At 35.6% G+C, this 17,736-nt stretch overlaps 1 protein-coding gene and 1 pseudogene across 5 annotated transcripts in view; one reads left to right on the top strand and one right to left on the bottom strand.

The window, feature by feature from the left end:
• Positions 1 to 17,736, bottom strand: part of Obsc (Obscurin) — a 2,548,720-nt gene that overhangs the window by 2,513,138 nt on the left and 17,846 nt on the right. The gene's annotated exons all lie outside the window — the stretch shown is intronic.
• Positions 9,397 to 10,234, top strand: LOC137247300 (eukaryotic translation initiation factor 3 subunit I-like; annotated as a pseudogene).

Raw genomic sequence — 17,736 nt, 5'->3', positions numbered from 1 at the left:
TATTTTTGTAGATTTCTGGCGGTAAAAGGCTTTCTTGACCAATCGAAAAACCTTTTCGTATTAATTAAGCGGGGATTGCCCTCATTGCTTTTAAAAGTATGAAACATTTATTTGAAGCAATTTTTCATTTATAGTTTATTTAATAATCTGGGAAAAACTTAACGTGAAATCAGGACGGACACGACGACAGCTGTTTCGATTATACCTTGTAAATCTCTTCAAAGCCTTTTCTCCCGGGAGTGGGATTTGAACCCGCACTCCTACGATAGTTGAAATGGTTATAAACGCATTCAGCCACGTCATGCCTTAGTTGTTGTAAAGTTTTTCCCAATTGCGTTTTTTCGCATATATTATCTTCCACACATCACATAATTCGTATGTAGTTAGGCATGAATGCGTTTATAACCATTTCGACTATCGTAGGAGTGCGGGTTCGACTCCCACTCCCGGGAGAAAAGGCTTTGAAGAGATTTACAAGGTATAATCGAAACAGCAGTCGCCTTGTCCGTCCTGATGTCACGTTGTTTAAATTTTTCCCAAATTATTAAATAAATTATAAAATTAAAAATAGCTTGAAATAAATGTTTCCATACATTTAAAGCAATACGGTCAATCCCCGATTAACTCACACGAACAGACAACATTTGGTTAATTCGTTGTAGTTCTATAAATAGAACAAAAACAGCAATAATACCGAAACAAATTTCCCTGGCGCAGACCAAAAGCTTTTGTTTATTGCGGGGGGGATATTTTTGGGGACTCTCTCAGGGTCTTTTGTGGATCACATCAAAATAATAATAAGGTATTGTAACGATCTTCGTTGCTATAGGGAGGAGGTTATCTACTTTAGTTATATGTATATAATTTGTTTTTATAAATTATTTTTAAATCATTTTATTTTGTATAATATTTCAAAATGAAAATATTGGAAGTTATCAAAAAAACATCTTTTAAAAAAATAAATTTAAATATTTTCTAAACTCATAATTAAAAATAAATAGTTTTAATTTTAACTATAATCCCACCAACGATTCTGTACAAAATCTGGAAATTTCTACAGTACAATAAATTTATATCAAACAATCAAGCATCAAAATCAAAAGAAAGAAATTCAAGGAAAACAAACAAATATTAATAACGCAGAGAGTTTACATCTTACCCGAAATCCAGTTCTATAAATGCCTTTAACAGTTAGCCAAACCACTATAATTTTTAATCATTCAACGCATTGTTCATATTGAATTAACAAGAAGTATATTTCAAAAAACCAATTCGAATGAAGACAAACAACAACATATTTCATTCAACATCTAAGAGCAATTTTACATATATACATATAAACAACAATTTAAGATTGACATCAGTGATTAAATTATAAAACGGTGAAATTTTAAAAATAAAACCAATGAAAGATCAATAATTTCACTACTAGTCAACCATTTTCTTTTTATGAATTTATCATCTACAAAAAATATTTTTTTTAATGGATTCAATAAACCTTTAGATAAAAAATGTATTTAAAAATATTGCATCTCACAAAATCGAGAAATAATAAAATAATAAAATCATTTGCTTATTAGATTGTTCTAATTTATAATTACATTAAATATATTTTAATTATATACACATTTCCACCAGTTTAAAAAGTTCAAAAATATATATCAATAACACATGTAAGTAAGTTTACAGCAACAGACATATAAACTCAAATTCATATTTTACCAATCTCATTTCCAATTAAAAATAACAAACAACTTAAAATTTTTTAAATCAAACTATCTACTATAATCAATTTTAAAAAATCTCAAAAGATTTCTTAAAATAATTTTTATTGACATATGTATATCAATTCTTTCATATTGAAATTAAAATCATATAAAAAACCCAATTTATGCTTACTAACATAATATAAATCAATGACGGTTTCACCCTCGAACAATTAAAGGAATGAACTTTTGATTCCTTATCAACAACTTGGACATACATTATGCAGAGTACAATTATATTTTCCGCATAATACAAGTTTTAATTTTTGAGTAATTGTGCACACAAAGTTGCAATCTCTAGTATTCAACCTCATCCTAGGTTCTTCAATCACATCACGATAAATAACAATATTTCTCAAACAACATAGAAATAACACAACTAAATATTAATATACATAAAATATTAATACAACAATAAACAATAACAACAACTAAAAATCAGTTATCAAGTACATCAAATCATCAAAAGATTGGGTACTTATATCAATACTAACATAAACTTTTAACGCAATTAACACACAATCCAAATGTTTTTCAAACTACAACACAAAATTCTTACAATAATTAATATACATATACTGTAAATTAATATTTAAAAAGTAAATGTTTCGTTTCACTGCAGGGGGAGTAAATATAGGGTTATCTACTTTAGTTATATATACTTTGTTTTAATAAATTATTTTTAAATCATTTTATTTTGTATAATATTTCAAAATTAAAATATTGGAAGTTATGAAAAAACATCTTTTAAAAAAATAAAGTTAAATATGTTCTAAATGCAAAATTAAAAATAAATAGTTTTAATTTAATTATAGTTGCCCTACTTCTTCTCTTCACAAGCAAGGCTTCTACCGAAAGTGGACGTATGTGGTTGACTTTTTATAGCTCAGATATTGGACGATGACTAGAAAGAATGAACAAGTTTTCTTTTAACTTGGTTCGCTAACATTTTTTAGCCTTAATTCAGAATTCGATTGAAGAACGCACTGTCTCTGCATTTTTTCGTAAACGCCCTATTTCTTGTAAAAATGTTTTGAATTTATTCCTACAAAGGTCAGTTTTGAAAAATATTTTGGGATAGGAACTTTTGTAATGAAAGATCGATTTAAGACATCCTTCGAACAAAGTCTGAAAAAGGGTGTGTTTTAAAAGTTTTCTGGGATGTGGCGCATTCGAGTCGGCAGCTGAGATTGGGTGATCTTCCATTCGGCCTTCGATATATTAAGGTACCGCAGTACACTTTTAACATTGAAATAGTTTGGAAAAAGTTTGTTTTGGCCTGAAAATGTTATATAAAGTAGTTTTGGTGCGGGTGCTCAGTTAAAAATGTCGCTAAAAGTAATCCGTAATTTATGACTTGGAAACATCGTATTGCAAGTTTGCTTCTGGGTATTTAGCGCTCTCTTTTTTTTGGCAAATTTTGGCCTTTTGCTTTAATTTTCTCTGGGAGAAAAACAAAATATGGGAACGTTCAAAGGACTTTGATTGATTGAGCATCCTGATAATTACCATGGATTGAGGCAATACGAAGGCCGGCGACAAAATTAATTGAAAACTAAATTCTATACTTAGTGCACTTGCAACTCACAGAATTTGTGTTGAAGCCATGTGTGGGAGCGTAAAAGCATTTTGTATAAAATTTTGCAAGTCTCACTTATCGTGTTATACGTCAATATAGTCCTTTATATTTTGTATGCTTTTTAGTATTAATGACATTACCCTAAGAAGCATTAGAACTACAGCGAACTTGTTAAGCATATGGGGTATATTTTCAGAGCTCCTGGAGGGCTTATTTTTTATTTTTGAATACCTGAATAGAAATTGGAAATTTATCTTTATTCCATATTTTTTAAATAAGGAAAAATAATTCAACTCTTTACTCAAAATTTGCAAAAATATGAATGACCGATTATCATCTCTCAGTATATTTTGAATAACGATAAAATGTTATTCATTATTCAAAAATACTTGAATAACAAAATAACTTTTTATTCATCAATCAAAAAATTTAAAATGATGAATAATTTTTTATTTTTTATTTTGATTTGTTTTATTTCAAAATGACATAGACAATTCAACTGACCAACGTTGCATAGGACTGGCCCATTGGCTGTATTGAATAGGCTCTAATATATTCTTCTTTACATAAGCGATAAAGTTCTAAACTGACCTTATCATCACGTCATTTAAAATGAAGAGTGTACGCGGCATGAAAAACTGGTGTCTTATTTTATTTTAAGACTAAATCTACTTCCAAGTTTTTTATAATTTCATTCATTTTTCATCAACAATGTTAGGAAATCTATTCTTAATATTTTCAAATATATCAAATGTATCACTGAAGTTTGTTTGTACTTCAAGCTTTATTTTGTGGTTTGCGTCTATGCTAAACTTGTTAAAGCTGCGTTAGAGCTGCCACTCAGCTTCTTCGAGCATTATTTTTGGCCCGTTTTTTCGAACACCATGGATCCAGTCAATGGTAAGCTTCGTGTGACGACCTTAATAACGAGGGAGGTTGATAGCGCCAAAAAGGTGCAACGCGAAGTTCAACGATCTGATTGCTAAGCAAATTTTGGACTCGGAAAAAAGGCTCAGTGAATTCGTATGCAAAAAACTGGAAGACAAATTTGTGGTGCTGAAGAAAGAGGTCAGTGAGCTTAATGCAAGAGTTACTCAGGTGGAGAGCATGTTCGAGCGCGTTGGTTATCTCGAAGAGGAAGTAAAAACACTCAAAAACAATGCGTCAAAGTAAGAGAGCCATATTGCCGCAAGTGAAGTCCGTGTACACGGAATTCCCTTTAAGGAAGGAGAAAGCTTAACAAGTGTCTTTCATCACCTCTGTTTCACTCTTAGATTGCAACCAATTCCTATAATGAGCATTTTTCGGCTACGGAAACTAGAAAACAGAGTGACAGATCCGGCCGTAATAATCAAATTTCAGTCGCCGACAGACAGAAACAAATTGCTAAAAAGTATAGACACCTTTAGGCGCCAAAACAATCCAAACATCAAGGGTCTGCAATTAGTTCATATGGTCATAAATTCAAATGCTCCGATTTATGTAAATGCTTCGCTGTCCAGGCAAAACTATGCGATCTTCAGGGCAGCGATCCGTCTAAAGAAGAAAAGGAAGGTAGTAGCGGTTTTTTCTAAGAAGGGTCTGATACATATCAGACGAACAGCGCTGAAGCAATACATAGCTTGGATTTTCTAGAGCGTCTTGAGAATACCGGTGAAGAAAGCGCTAGTTCCTTTCGAGATGATGATGCGCCAACAAATAATGATCAATAAATTAATTTCTATGTATGGTATATTACTTAAGTTCTTTCGTCTCTTCGTTTCCGCCTTAATCTCTCCCTATCATACTTGTAAACATTCATTTATGTTGTCTTTATTGTTACACATCGCAGAGCATTCTTTATATCCCATAGATAGTGATGGTCCTAGAATATAGGTTGTCTAGTTCCAAAGACTGATTACATACACTGTTACGCGTATTCAGCAAACGTACTAAAGGGCTCAAAGTCATCCATCTCAATGCGCAAAGCCTATATAAAAAGCTGGATGAATTGAGATTCATATCTGAAGGTTCTGATATTGATGTTATATGTATTTCCGAAACCTGGTTTTCTTCATGTCACAAAAATGATTCGGTGCAACTAAATGGATATCAACTTTTCAGGGCTGATAGACGTGGTCATGGTGGTGGTGTTGCTGTATATGTTAAAACTAGTTTATCCTGTAAACTTTGCTGCAGTGCTAGTCCAATCGATTCTGTCGAATATGTGTTCGTAGACGTGTTCTCTGTAAATAATGAAAGGCTTCTTATCGGCTGTGCATACAGACTTAATCGTGGAGTTGACTTCTCTGGCTTTATTGAATTTCTCGAACCTCTACTTATAAGCTATGATAATATAATCATCGCTGGGGATTTCAACTCCAACCTTCTCGTCGACTCAACTCTAAAGCTAAGTATGGAGTCTCTTGGACTTTTTCCCACCAATTTAACTTCACCTACACACTTTACTGACTCAAATTCTTCTTTGCTGGATTTATTTTTTGTGAATGATCCCCTGAAATTGCTCCACTACGATCAATTGTCGGCATCTTGCTTTTCAAAACACGATCTGATATTTCTTAGTTACAACTTTCAAAGGTCACACATCCAATGTTCCTTTACGTATCGTGATTTTATAAGCATAGATTACAGTTCCCTTAATGCAGCGGTAGAGTCGGTCGAATGGAGCTTGATTCGTACGCTGACATCGGTCGATGATCAGGCATCATTCCTACAGAACCATATTATTAGGCTTTTCGACAACCATGTGCCAGTGAAACTCAATGACTTTTAAGAAGAATTATTTTTATTTTTCCGGAATTGTCACATGCACAACCTTTTGGGTTAGTGCAATTATTTGATCTTTGGGAACTTGGGTACCAATGATTATTTTATAAATTTGCCTACTCGAGTAAATATTCAATTATTTTTCACCAATTTGTTCCTCAGGACAACTGTGTTTTCCTTATAAATTTCAAGTCCTGGATTGCCGGCATTTCATGTATGCCTATGCCTGGTCGAATATTGTCCTAAGTCAATATCTTCCTCAACAATCTGGTTGCTTGATAATTTTTTTTTTTTTACGCTTACATTTTTCTATCCTAAAATGAAAATGAGCGCGACTAGTATTTTATTGCAAATTTATATAGCGCTTTACATATATTTTTATAGGTTTTCTTTGTGACTTTATCTTCATACATTTTTTTTTTTTGTTATGGGCTGGTTTTAAAATTTTTGTATATTTTTTTTTTCGTTCTTAATTTTTGCCTATTTCCACTGCCCTAGATCTTTTTTCATATTGCTTCATGACCGTCTTTGTCAGGAGCATTCAGAGGAATTATGCAAATTCTTTATTTGCTATTGAATTTAGGCTCTCGAAGCTGCCTTTGTTGTCGATTGCTACATTTTGAAATTTACTTGAAGTATTTATTGATCTTCCCCAGCTTTGAGTTTTAAATTTAAATAAAAAGCTTAAATACTGGAAAAGATTAAATTTCTTAGATACGAGCTTGAACGGGTTTTGGTTGCCTATATTTAACTTTCATATAGCTTTTGAGTATCGTAGCAATTGCAATGGTCAATAGCACGATAACGCAGATTAAAACTGCTAGCCATATATCTGGTATTTTTTGAATATCTATCGTATCTGCCTCTGCAGGTGGTTCATATTTTACGACTCTATTTTCCGTTGATTCCGAGTTTTCCTTTCCTATCTCGTATCCGGCTATCGCTATCATGATGCCTTGGGCTAGTTTTGCCCACCAAGACATTTTAGAACTTCTCTAATTTTAATAAAATGTTAAATATTTTATTTTATTTATAACATTGTTTTGTAAAACTTGTTATTCTAAAATATTTCTTAGAATATTTTTATTCAGGTTAATACTTTTAACATTTAAAGAAAAATTTTATGATTTAATAGCTTATCATATTTATTTTAATTCATTTTACAAAAATATTAAATAAATAGAGTATTTTCGTCCCACCATTCTAATCGGATTTTCGAGAAGTCCCTTTGCATTTAAATTTATTATTTAAATGGTGGAAAGATAGTAGATTTTAAAAGTTTCTAAAATAGGAAGTTTTAATTGGATCTTTTATAAAATATCCGCGCAATTTTTGTACGCCCTAAGCATTCCAATTTACGAACCTAATTTATTTAATTAATTCTTTTTTTTCTTTAGATTTTAACTGAACAAATTAATTGATTTTTAACATTATAAATTTGAAATATTCTTTTAGTTTTTAATTAATATTCCTGATTTTTTTTTTGTTTTTTTTTTTTTAATTGCCTTGGCAAAACTAAAAAAATTTTGCTAATGGGTAAGCGCCCCCAAGCCCGTTTAATTTATTCTTAAAATTTATATACTTAACATACGTAAAACTCGTTGCCAATCTGGTCCTGCTGGTTTGCCATAGTTGGTCCGGCGGTCAGTCAGATATTATATTTATTCCACCCTTTTTTATGCGTGGTAATTGCGGTTTCCTGATTGCCATGAAGTATGCCTTTGGTTTCAACTAACAGAGAAAAACTATATTTTATACTGGTTAAAAAAGGCTGATGCTTTTGCGCCCGTTTGGCGTTCATGCACCTCGCGTAGTCTTCGAGGGTGCAACTGACTCAATACTATGTGAAGAAACCCAACAAACACAGAAAAGTTTATTCTCGAACGTAACTTATCACCTTAAGCGGTATTTGAGGTGAAGTTGAGGAATTTTGAACAACTTCTAACCGCACTTCCACGTATATGTAATACATATATATAAAATTATATTTCGTTCATTCCTATTGCAAGAAAAAAAATATGTACAATTGTTATTCGAACAACGGCATATCATAAATAAGTATACGCTAAGTACAAAAATGAATACCAGCAAAGAAAAATAATGGCCTTCGATCCCAAATAGAGAATAGCCTTTGCGATGATGTAGAGAGTTAACGTTAAAGATTTGAGGAAGGAATTATATAAAATTATATTTCGTTCATTCCTATTGCAAGAAAAAAAATATGTACAATTGTTATTCGAACAACTGCATATCATAAATAAGTATACCCTAAGTACAAAAATGAATACCAGCAAAGAAAAATAATGGCCTTCGATCCCAAATAGAGAATAGCCTTTGCGATGATGTAGAGAGTTAACGTTAAAGATTTGAGGAAGGAATTTGATCTCAAGGGCATATCGAGTCGACATTAAACTAAATTGTTTGTTGGGAATTTAGTAACCCCTGCAACTAATAAAATTATCCAAAAAAAATCTTCCCAAAAAAAAAAAAATTTTACCGGAAGAAAATTATGAAACGTTTACCTGGGGCTTGTGGAAAGACATTAGAAATTTAGTGACAAGTCACCCCAATAAAAATTTTAGGTACATGAACCCCCAAAAGGCGCAAAAAAAGAAGGGAAAATATGTCTCAAAAAAAAAATTAAATCCACCGACTTACCAAGGTTTAACTGCTGTCCCTGCGTACGACTGCTATTCCACATCCATCATGCGCATTAGCCAAAAACTATGTAGTTTTCGTGCCGCCTGGAATCCTAGGCCTTTGGCCTTGAAAATTGCTTTTTTCCGGACGACCGCGGGTTGCTTTATGGGCATTTTGCCCCGCCGCACATTATTTTTGAACACCAAAAAAAAAAAAAACTGTACGATTTTGTCCTTACTGGACCTCGCGCCAGGGATATATGTATATATACAAATTGATAAAACCGTTTACGCGATCCTGCGTACAGTCGACATCTTCAACTTTAATGACACAGCTATTATATTCCTTTAATGGTAACTAACCCCTTTATATAGGCAAGAGATAAACAGCAACACCGTTTCTAGTTGCCGTTTATATTGTTTTACTTCCAGCCAACAACAACCATGTATCCCTATGTCCATCCTTTTCCTAAGCCCTAGCACACCGTACGTACATTTCGTCATATGGCAACCTTCTGACATATAGCTTTTAACTTGGTTGTGGTGAGAAAGTTGTTGCTGTCATTTGTTTTGACATTTCACGGCGCAGACCAGCATTAAAAGAAAACAAACCTCCACATAAAATATATAATATAAATAATGCACAATGCGACCATTAATGCTGTAAAGTCATGAGCATTCCATCACTCAAATCAAACCCAATCGTGAGGGCAATCTACCATTTTCATGCTCAAAAGATCAAAAGCCAGATGTTTGGCACTCGCCAAATGACGAACGTCTTGGTGCTTACGATGGGCATCAGGGAGCGGCATGGTGCCGATGTTGATGGGACTACGACGAAACCTATATCGGGCGCAGGCGATATGACAACAAAGCACGGGATGCAGAACATGGCGTTGCAATTGCATCCATACCTACAAAGTCGTCGGCGCGAACATGTGGCTTCAGCCACTCTGGAAAACAAGCGGGCCACTCCACGGATAAAGATGTGGGACTAAATCCAGGACGGTTCGCGATTGATGCACGCACAGCAGATAAAAGCACTGCCGAGCAAAGCCCATTGCTACGTATACCAATGCTGGCATCTAAAATCATCTATGCTGTGGGGACCCTTGGATGAAACAATAATCATAGGGCACGAAAATGGCCAAATTTCTGTTTGGGATATACGGGAGGGTGGTCGTGAGATTAATTCAGTAAATGATCATACGGCTGTTAAAAGCGATATGCAGATAAACAAAGATGGTATTCTGTTTGTTACTGCATCCAAAGATTCAGCAGCGAAGATATTTGACTTGGAATCACTGATGTGTCTAAAGACCTCTAAAACAGAATGGCCTGTAAACTCGGCTGCAATCAGCTCAATTATGGACCATGTTGCCTTGGGTAGTGGACAAGACGCCATGGAGGTGACAACAACATCAACCTGGTGTTTTTCCATGACGGCCACCCCACCCAATGCATCACGAGCGGTCCACGGGTAGCGTATATCTTGCAGACGCCCAAACGTGGGGAACACCCACCCTGACAAGTCTTTAGTTGTTCCATGTGCAAATTTTAACCCAAATTTCAAAAGCAACGAATATTGATAATGATTTTTTGCCTGGGCCCGAGGAGACAATAAAAACATCAAACAAAAATGTTTTTCTCAGGGGGCCCGCGCTTTAGAGGTACTAAGACATTTTTTTTAATTCAGGAGAGTCTTTAGTTGTTCCATGTGCAAATTTTAAGCCGAATTTCAAAAGCAACGAATATCTATAATGAACTTTTGCCTGGGGCTGAGGAGACAATAAAAACATCAAACAAAAATGTATGTTTACATGAATCCGAAATCGTAAAGCTTTCGTGGTGACACTGTAGACAAATTCAATGAGTTGGTCGAAACCAGTATTATATTTTTATAACAAAAACTTTTATAGACAAACGCCTAAAGGTATCTTTTATATATGTATTATGATTTTTTATAGAATGAAAATTTTTGATATTTAAAAATTCTAAATAATGAAAATAAAATTATTGAACATAAATTATTGAATTCACAAAGTATATAAAGTTAAGAGGCAAAATGTATAATATAACAGAAACCCTACAACACTGATGAAGGCTCATCTTCAAAAAGTCTTCCAACAATACCACCAACTCTGTATCAAAGTCGAGATTATTTAAACGACTTCTATATCGGTACCGTTATTTTTCCACGTGATTATCATGACGAGGCATTACCTACCTCGTTGTTAAACAGAATCTTGCCAAATGGAGAGAAAGTGAAGCGTGACTAGTTAGTGTGGAGTGCCAGTAGCAATGCTTTTTATTGCCTACCATGTCGTCTATTAAGCACCAATACTTCAAATCGACCTAAAATTTGTTCTGCGGATATTCGAAATTCCAAGTATGGAAGAAGCTATACGATAAACTGCCATCACACGAAAATACTCATGATCACATTAAATGTTATATTCAGTGGCTATCTTTACAAAATGTAATTCAAAAGGAGGCTACAATTGATACACTTATCAATGACCAGCTAATCACTGAAACTCAAAAGTGGAAACACATTTTATATAGAATTTTGGACACTATTTTATTTTTGGGTGAAAGAGGCCTAGCTTTCAAAGGCGAAAGTATATATCTTGGTGAACGAAACGATGGATATTTTTTGGTCATCTAAGATCTCATAAGCCATTATGATCCGATACTTAGGGATCGTTTGGAGAAAGTTAGGATTTCACAACAGCAGCAAAAACGTTTACAAGTTCACTATCTTTCCCCAGGCATTCAGAACGAGTTATATATATTTGTGCAAAACACATGAGGGAACTATATTAGATCAAGGCAAGATAGCAAAGTATTTTTATACTCAGTTGAGCAGAGCTCACAGAGTGTATTAACTTTGATTGGATAACGGTTGGTTGTACAGGTATAAACGAATCGAGATAGATATAGACTTCCATATATCAAAATCATCAGTATCGAAAAAAAATTCGATTGAGACATGTCCGTCCGTCCGTCCGTCTGCCCGTTAACACGATAACTTGAGTAAATTTCGAGGTATCTTGATGAAATTTGGTATGTAGGTTCCTGGGCACTCATTTCAGATCGCTATTTAAAATGAACGATATCGGACAATAACCACGCCCACTTTTTCGATATCGAAAATTTTGAAAAACCGAAAAAGTGTGATAATTCATTACCAAAGATGGATAAAGCGGTAAAGCTTGGTAGGTGAGTTGAACTTATGACGCAGAATAGAAAATTAGTAAAATTTTGGACAATGGGCGTGGCACCGCCCACTTCTAAAAGAAGGTAATTTAGAAGTTTTGCAAGCTGTAATTTGGCATTCGTTGAAGATATCATGATGAAATTTGGCAGGAACGTTACTCTTATTACTATATGTCTGCTTAATAAAAATTAGCAAAATCGGAGAACGACCACGCCCACTTTTTAAAAAATTTTTTTTTTAATTCAAATTTTAAAAGAAAAGTCAATATCTTTACAGTATATAAGTAAATTATGTCAACATTCAACTCCAGTAATGATATGTTGCAACAAAATACAAAAATAAAAGAAAATTTCAAAATGGGCGTGGCTCCGCCCTTTTTCATTTAATTTGTCTAGGATAATTTTAATGCCATAAGTCGAACAAAAATTTACCAATCCTTGTGAAATTTGGTAGAGGCTTAGACTCTAGGACGATAACTGTTTTGTGTGAAAAAGGGCGAAATCGGTTGAAGCCACGCCCAGTTTTTATACACAGTCGACCGTCTGTCCTTACGCTCGGCCGTTAACACGATAACTTGAGCAAAAATCGATATATCTTTACTAAACTCAGTTCACGTACTTATCTGAACTCACTTTGTATTGGTGTAAAAAATGGCCGAAATCCGACTATGAACACGCCCACTTTTTCGATATCGAAAATTACGAAAAATGAAAAAAATGCCATAATTATATACCAAATACGAAAAAGGGATGAAACATGATAATTGTATTGGTCTATTGACGCAAAATATAACTTTAGAAAAAAACTTGGTAAAATGGGTGTGACACCTACCATATTAAGTAGAAGAAAACGAATAAGTTTTGCAGGGCGAAATCAAAATCCCTTGGAATCTTGGAAGGAATACTGTTCGTGGTATGACATATATAAATAAACTAGCGGTACCCGACAGATGATGTTCTGGATCACCCAAGTCCACATTTTGGTCGATATCTCGAAAACGCCTTCACATATACAACTAAGAGCCATTCCCTTTTAAAACCCTCATTAATGCCTTAATTTGATACCCATATCGTACAAACACATTCTAGAGTCACCCCTGGTCCACGTTTATGGCGATATCTGGAAAATGCGTCCACATATAGAACTAAGGCCCACTCCTTTTTAAAATACTCATTAACACCTTTAATTTGATACCCATATCGTACAAACAAATTCTAGAGCCACCCCTGGTCCACATTTATGCCGATATCTCGAAAAAGCGTCCACCTATAGAACTAAGGCCCATGTCCTGTTAAAATACTCATTAACACTTTTCATTTGATACCCATATTGTACAAACGCATTCTAGAGTCACCCCTGGTCCACGTTTATGGCGATATCTCGAAAAAGCATCCACCCATACAACTAAGGCCCACTCCCTTTTAAAACACTTATTAACACCTTTCGTTTGATACCCATATTGTACAAACGCATTCTAGAGTCAACCCTGGTCCACTTTTATAACGATATTCCGAAAAGGCGTCAACCTATAGAACTAAGGCCCACTCTCTTTTAAAATACTCATTAACATCTTTCATTTGATACCCATATAGTACACACAAATTCTATAGTCACCCCTGGTCCACCTTTATGGCGATATCTCGAAAAGGCGTCCACATATAGAACTAAGGCCCACGCCCTCTTAAAATACTCATTAATACCTTTCATTTGATACCCATATCGTAGAAAATAAATTCTAGAGTCACCCCTGGTCCACCTTTATGGCGATATCTCGAAAAGGCGTCCACCTATAGAACTTAGGTCCACTCCCTTTTAAAATTATCATTAACACATTTCATTTGATACCCATATTGTACAAACAAATTCTAGAGTCAGGCCTGGTCCACCTTTATGGCGATATCCCTAAATGGCGTCCATCTACAGAACTATGGCCCACTTCCTTTAAAATACTCTTTAATACCTTTCATTTGATACACATGTCATACCAACACATGCCAGGGTTATACAAGGTTCTTTTTACAACATGGTTATTTTCCTTTACTTTGTCTCCACAGCTCTCAACTGAGTATGTAATACGATACGGCTACGATAACGGCGCCAATATGAAAGAAGCTTACAACGGAGCACTACGTCACATTCTCGACAAAAACTCGAATGCTGCCTTGTGCAACCCACAGTCTCAATTTATGTGGTGTTGATGCTGCAGAATGTTGTACGGCTGCAATTACTTTCTTCGGCGTTTCACAAAAATTTTTTACTATTTTCATCAGCATTCCACAACGATGGGACAACCTCAAAAAAAATGTACCGATTTCTCTTCATAGTCTTTCAGACACTAGGTGTTCGGCTAGAAATGAGGCCACCAGGCCATTCGCAAACAATGTTTCAGGATTAACACAAGCACTAAACGGATTACTTAAGCTAAATTTGCCTGCACAAGCATACGGAGATATTACCAGCATTCTCAAGTACATCAAAGTTCGAATGTATCTTGCTGTCCTCAATTTATTTCAAAATACTAACTACCATTAATGAAAGAAACGTGGTCCTTCAAGCTAGAGACGCCACCATAGATGTTGAGGTCCGACATCTAAATGTCTTATAAGCTGATTTGAAGTTGATCAGGAACCAATGGCAAACAATTTTAAACGAATGGAAAACAGTTGCTATTCAATTGAACATCTCGCGAAAGTTTCCGAACATTCGAAACAGAACAACCAAAAGACGTTCTGAAGATAATTTAAATGAGATGAGTACGGATAATTCAGGGTCTGATTTTAAAAACAATACATTCCTGGTGATCGTTGATTCGGTAATCACTGGCATTACTGAACGATTTGCAACTATGAGAAATTTGAGCGAGACGTTTTCCTTTTTGGTGGCAATTTGAAGAGATGGATGAAACAGAATTTATCGAAAGATGCAAGTCGAACACATCTCAAAGCTTAGAATGCGATATAATTCACTTGAAACACATTTACGATAAAGGTCTGTCAGCATTGGAATTGCTAAATGCCATCTATTTTCAATATCTGTATAAAATTTTCCCCAACATTTGTGTTGATTTACGTATCTTTTGCACTATACCTGTCACTGTAGCTAGTGCAGAACGTTCCTTCAGCGTCCTTTCAAGAATCAAAAACTTTCATAGATCGTGTTCATCTCAAGAGAGAGTTTCAGAATTTGCCACGCTTCGTGTTGAATCCGTTTTGCCAAGACAGTTAAATTTTGATACTATTATAATAATTTTGCAGCGAAAATAGCAAGAAAAGCCACTCTTTGATATCCAAATTTTCTATATTGAATAATTAAAATTTATAATCATCATTAAATTTATCAGAAATATATTAAAATGTATAAATGTATATAACTAGAAAAGATTATTTGAAACAATATGTGGCTGTTAAAAGAGAATTTTATTTCTACGTTACAATAAAATAGTATAAATAGTAAATATTCTGTGTTAATTTTATTGTCAGCTCTTAGTCAAAAAATCATGTAGTTGATGTGGCAAAACATTTTTTTTATGTAATCCATCAATAATGATTCATGAATGAGACATCATTAATTCAAGTTAATCAAATGTATTAGTGGATTTTTTATAGGGCGCCCGTAAATTCTTTAGTCCAGAGCCCGGATTTTCTCTCTACGGCCCTGGTTACACACGCTCTTTCTACCACCACGAATCCGAAACCAAGCCTGCGTTCGTTTGCTTGAACAAACCCATTGGTCATATTTACCTTATCGGTGCATCGCATCTCCTGGATCTTGTTATGTTTCCATTGGAATGTGGTTTTTCGTGGCAGATGCTCATCATAGTACGTAACGCGGTTTGACATGTAAAGTGTAACATCACACCTTCTTTGTATAGCTAGCTGCCGCTGGCAGCCGCTCATGTTACCCAGATGCTGCTAATGCAATCCATAAGAAAGTTCTCAAAGTGATTTTTATTTTATCACATCACCAAATTTCCCAAAATAATCTTTCCTTAATTCCCAATTTCATTCATCGCTTAATGAAATATGACTGGTGAACGTAGCCGAATAGTCGCCCGGTACGCTCCGGAAAGAAGCAACATTAAGGTAATAACACGATCCTCTTGAGAACGATTTGATATGACCGCGTTGAACCCTTTGGTGATTTTAGTGAATATCCTAAGCCCGTAACTCCGTTTGGGAACATTTTCCTGTGCCTACAGGCTGCACTTTTTCACTTCAGTTTCAATAGGTTTCGAATTTAAAAAGAGCTCTCGTCGCTCTTAACAAACGTCCAAGATATCGAAAGTGATTTTGGGAAAGTAGCTGCTTATTTCACGACCAGCTAGCTTTACTATGTCGCATAGCCGGCAGCATTAGGGGAGGAGAGTGGTCTTCATTAAGTTATCCCGTACCATGCGCTGACTTATTCTTCTTATAATTCATTATGCCCTGCTATGTTGGCACGCCGTCTATCTTTGTCAACCGTAGAATGCATTGCATTGTCGGCAAAAGGCGCTCGCGATTTTTTTCGCATCCGACAGCACTTTATGTTGTTGTTGTAGCAATAAGGACACTCCCCGAAGGCCTTGGGAAGTGTTATCGATGTTGATGGTGCTTTGCCGGATGCATATCCGGTACGTTCCGGTACCAAGCCCGACCATCTCGGGAACGATGTGTTATGACCACATGCGACCTTCTTGGTCATCCCGCCCCCACCCAGAGCCTCGCCTGTTAATGAAATTGGATTCGCCACGGATAGGTGATATTGACAATTGGGTTTGGAGAAGTTATATATTGCGCTGGCAACCTGAAAAGGTTGCGCTACACAACCCCTTTAATCTGGTATTTTAGTCGCCTCTTACGACAGGCATACCTACCGCGGGTATATTCTGACCCCCTAATCCTCTGGGGGAGACAGTGACGAAGATTTTGTTGTTGTGCTTAGTCTGGTTCGATAGGGACTTTACGGTGGACCATAGCTTACCTTCACGGGCAGAGAGGTTACAATTTTTTAAGTGCTCCTCCAATTTCGCCCGCTTGTGTTCATCCACTAGCAATTTGATGCGTTGGTTTATCTTCCTTTTTTGGGGGTCGCCGGGGTTGTGCTGTCTTATAAGGTCACGTTGTCTCGCTGGAGTTGCGGCATCCGCTGGAAAATGTGGCCGAATTTCCGAGAGTCTTCCAGCGGGAACAAAACGAGCCGAAGCAGTATAAATTTTGTAATCATGCTACTTTCCTTCCTAAAAATTGATGAAAGTGCATTTTTCAGTGGTGATGAAGTCGGCAGATCGCTCGAACGAAAGGAGTACGTAAACCCATTAAAAAATGGGAATAAATGCAGGATTATAGCTAAAATCAAAATCCTTTTTGCGTCCCTCCCACAAATTTTCATCCTCCCAGCAGATCTTTGCAGCGGGACTGCGCCATATTCTTCTGCTCCGGTTATCGAACCTAATCCGGGGCCTGTTCCTGATCCCCGTCCAGAGAAATGGTTTTGCTGCGTTTGCCGGAAAATAATATTTTTAGAACGGTCTCACTTTTGTTCGTCACGTGTAAGGGATGTTGTGGGCTAGTCCTCAAAACCAGACGTCCTCGTAACTTTTACAAATCTTTTGTGGCTCCTTGCTGTTCACGCCCAAGGGCGTCCCGTAGTCAGCGCCTAGTCTCCTAACCATATGCCTGGTATGCCAGCTAAGAATATTTATGATCGCGACATCGGTCCAGTGCGGTCTTTTCCTTGACTTAATCCACCTTCATAGATAGAAATTGCGACTGTTCGACCGGCGCA

The sequence above is a fragment of the Eurosta solidaginis genome, chromosome 3 (genome assembly GCF_040869045.1).
Source record: "Eurosta solidaginis isolate ZX-2024a chromosome 3, ASM4086904v1, whole genome shotgun sequence".
NCBI lineage: Eukaryota > Metazoa > Arthropoda > Insecta > Diptera > Tephritidae > Eurosta > Eurosta solidaginis.
This window is presented reverse-complemented; position numbering and strand designations above follow the sequence as displayed.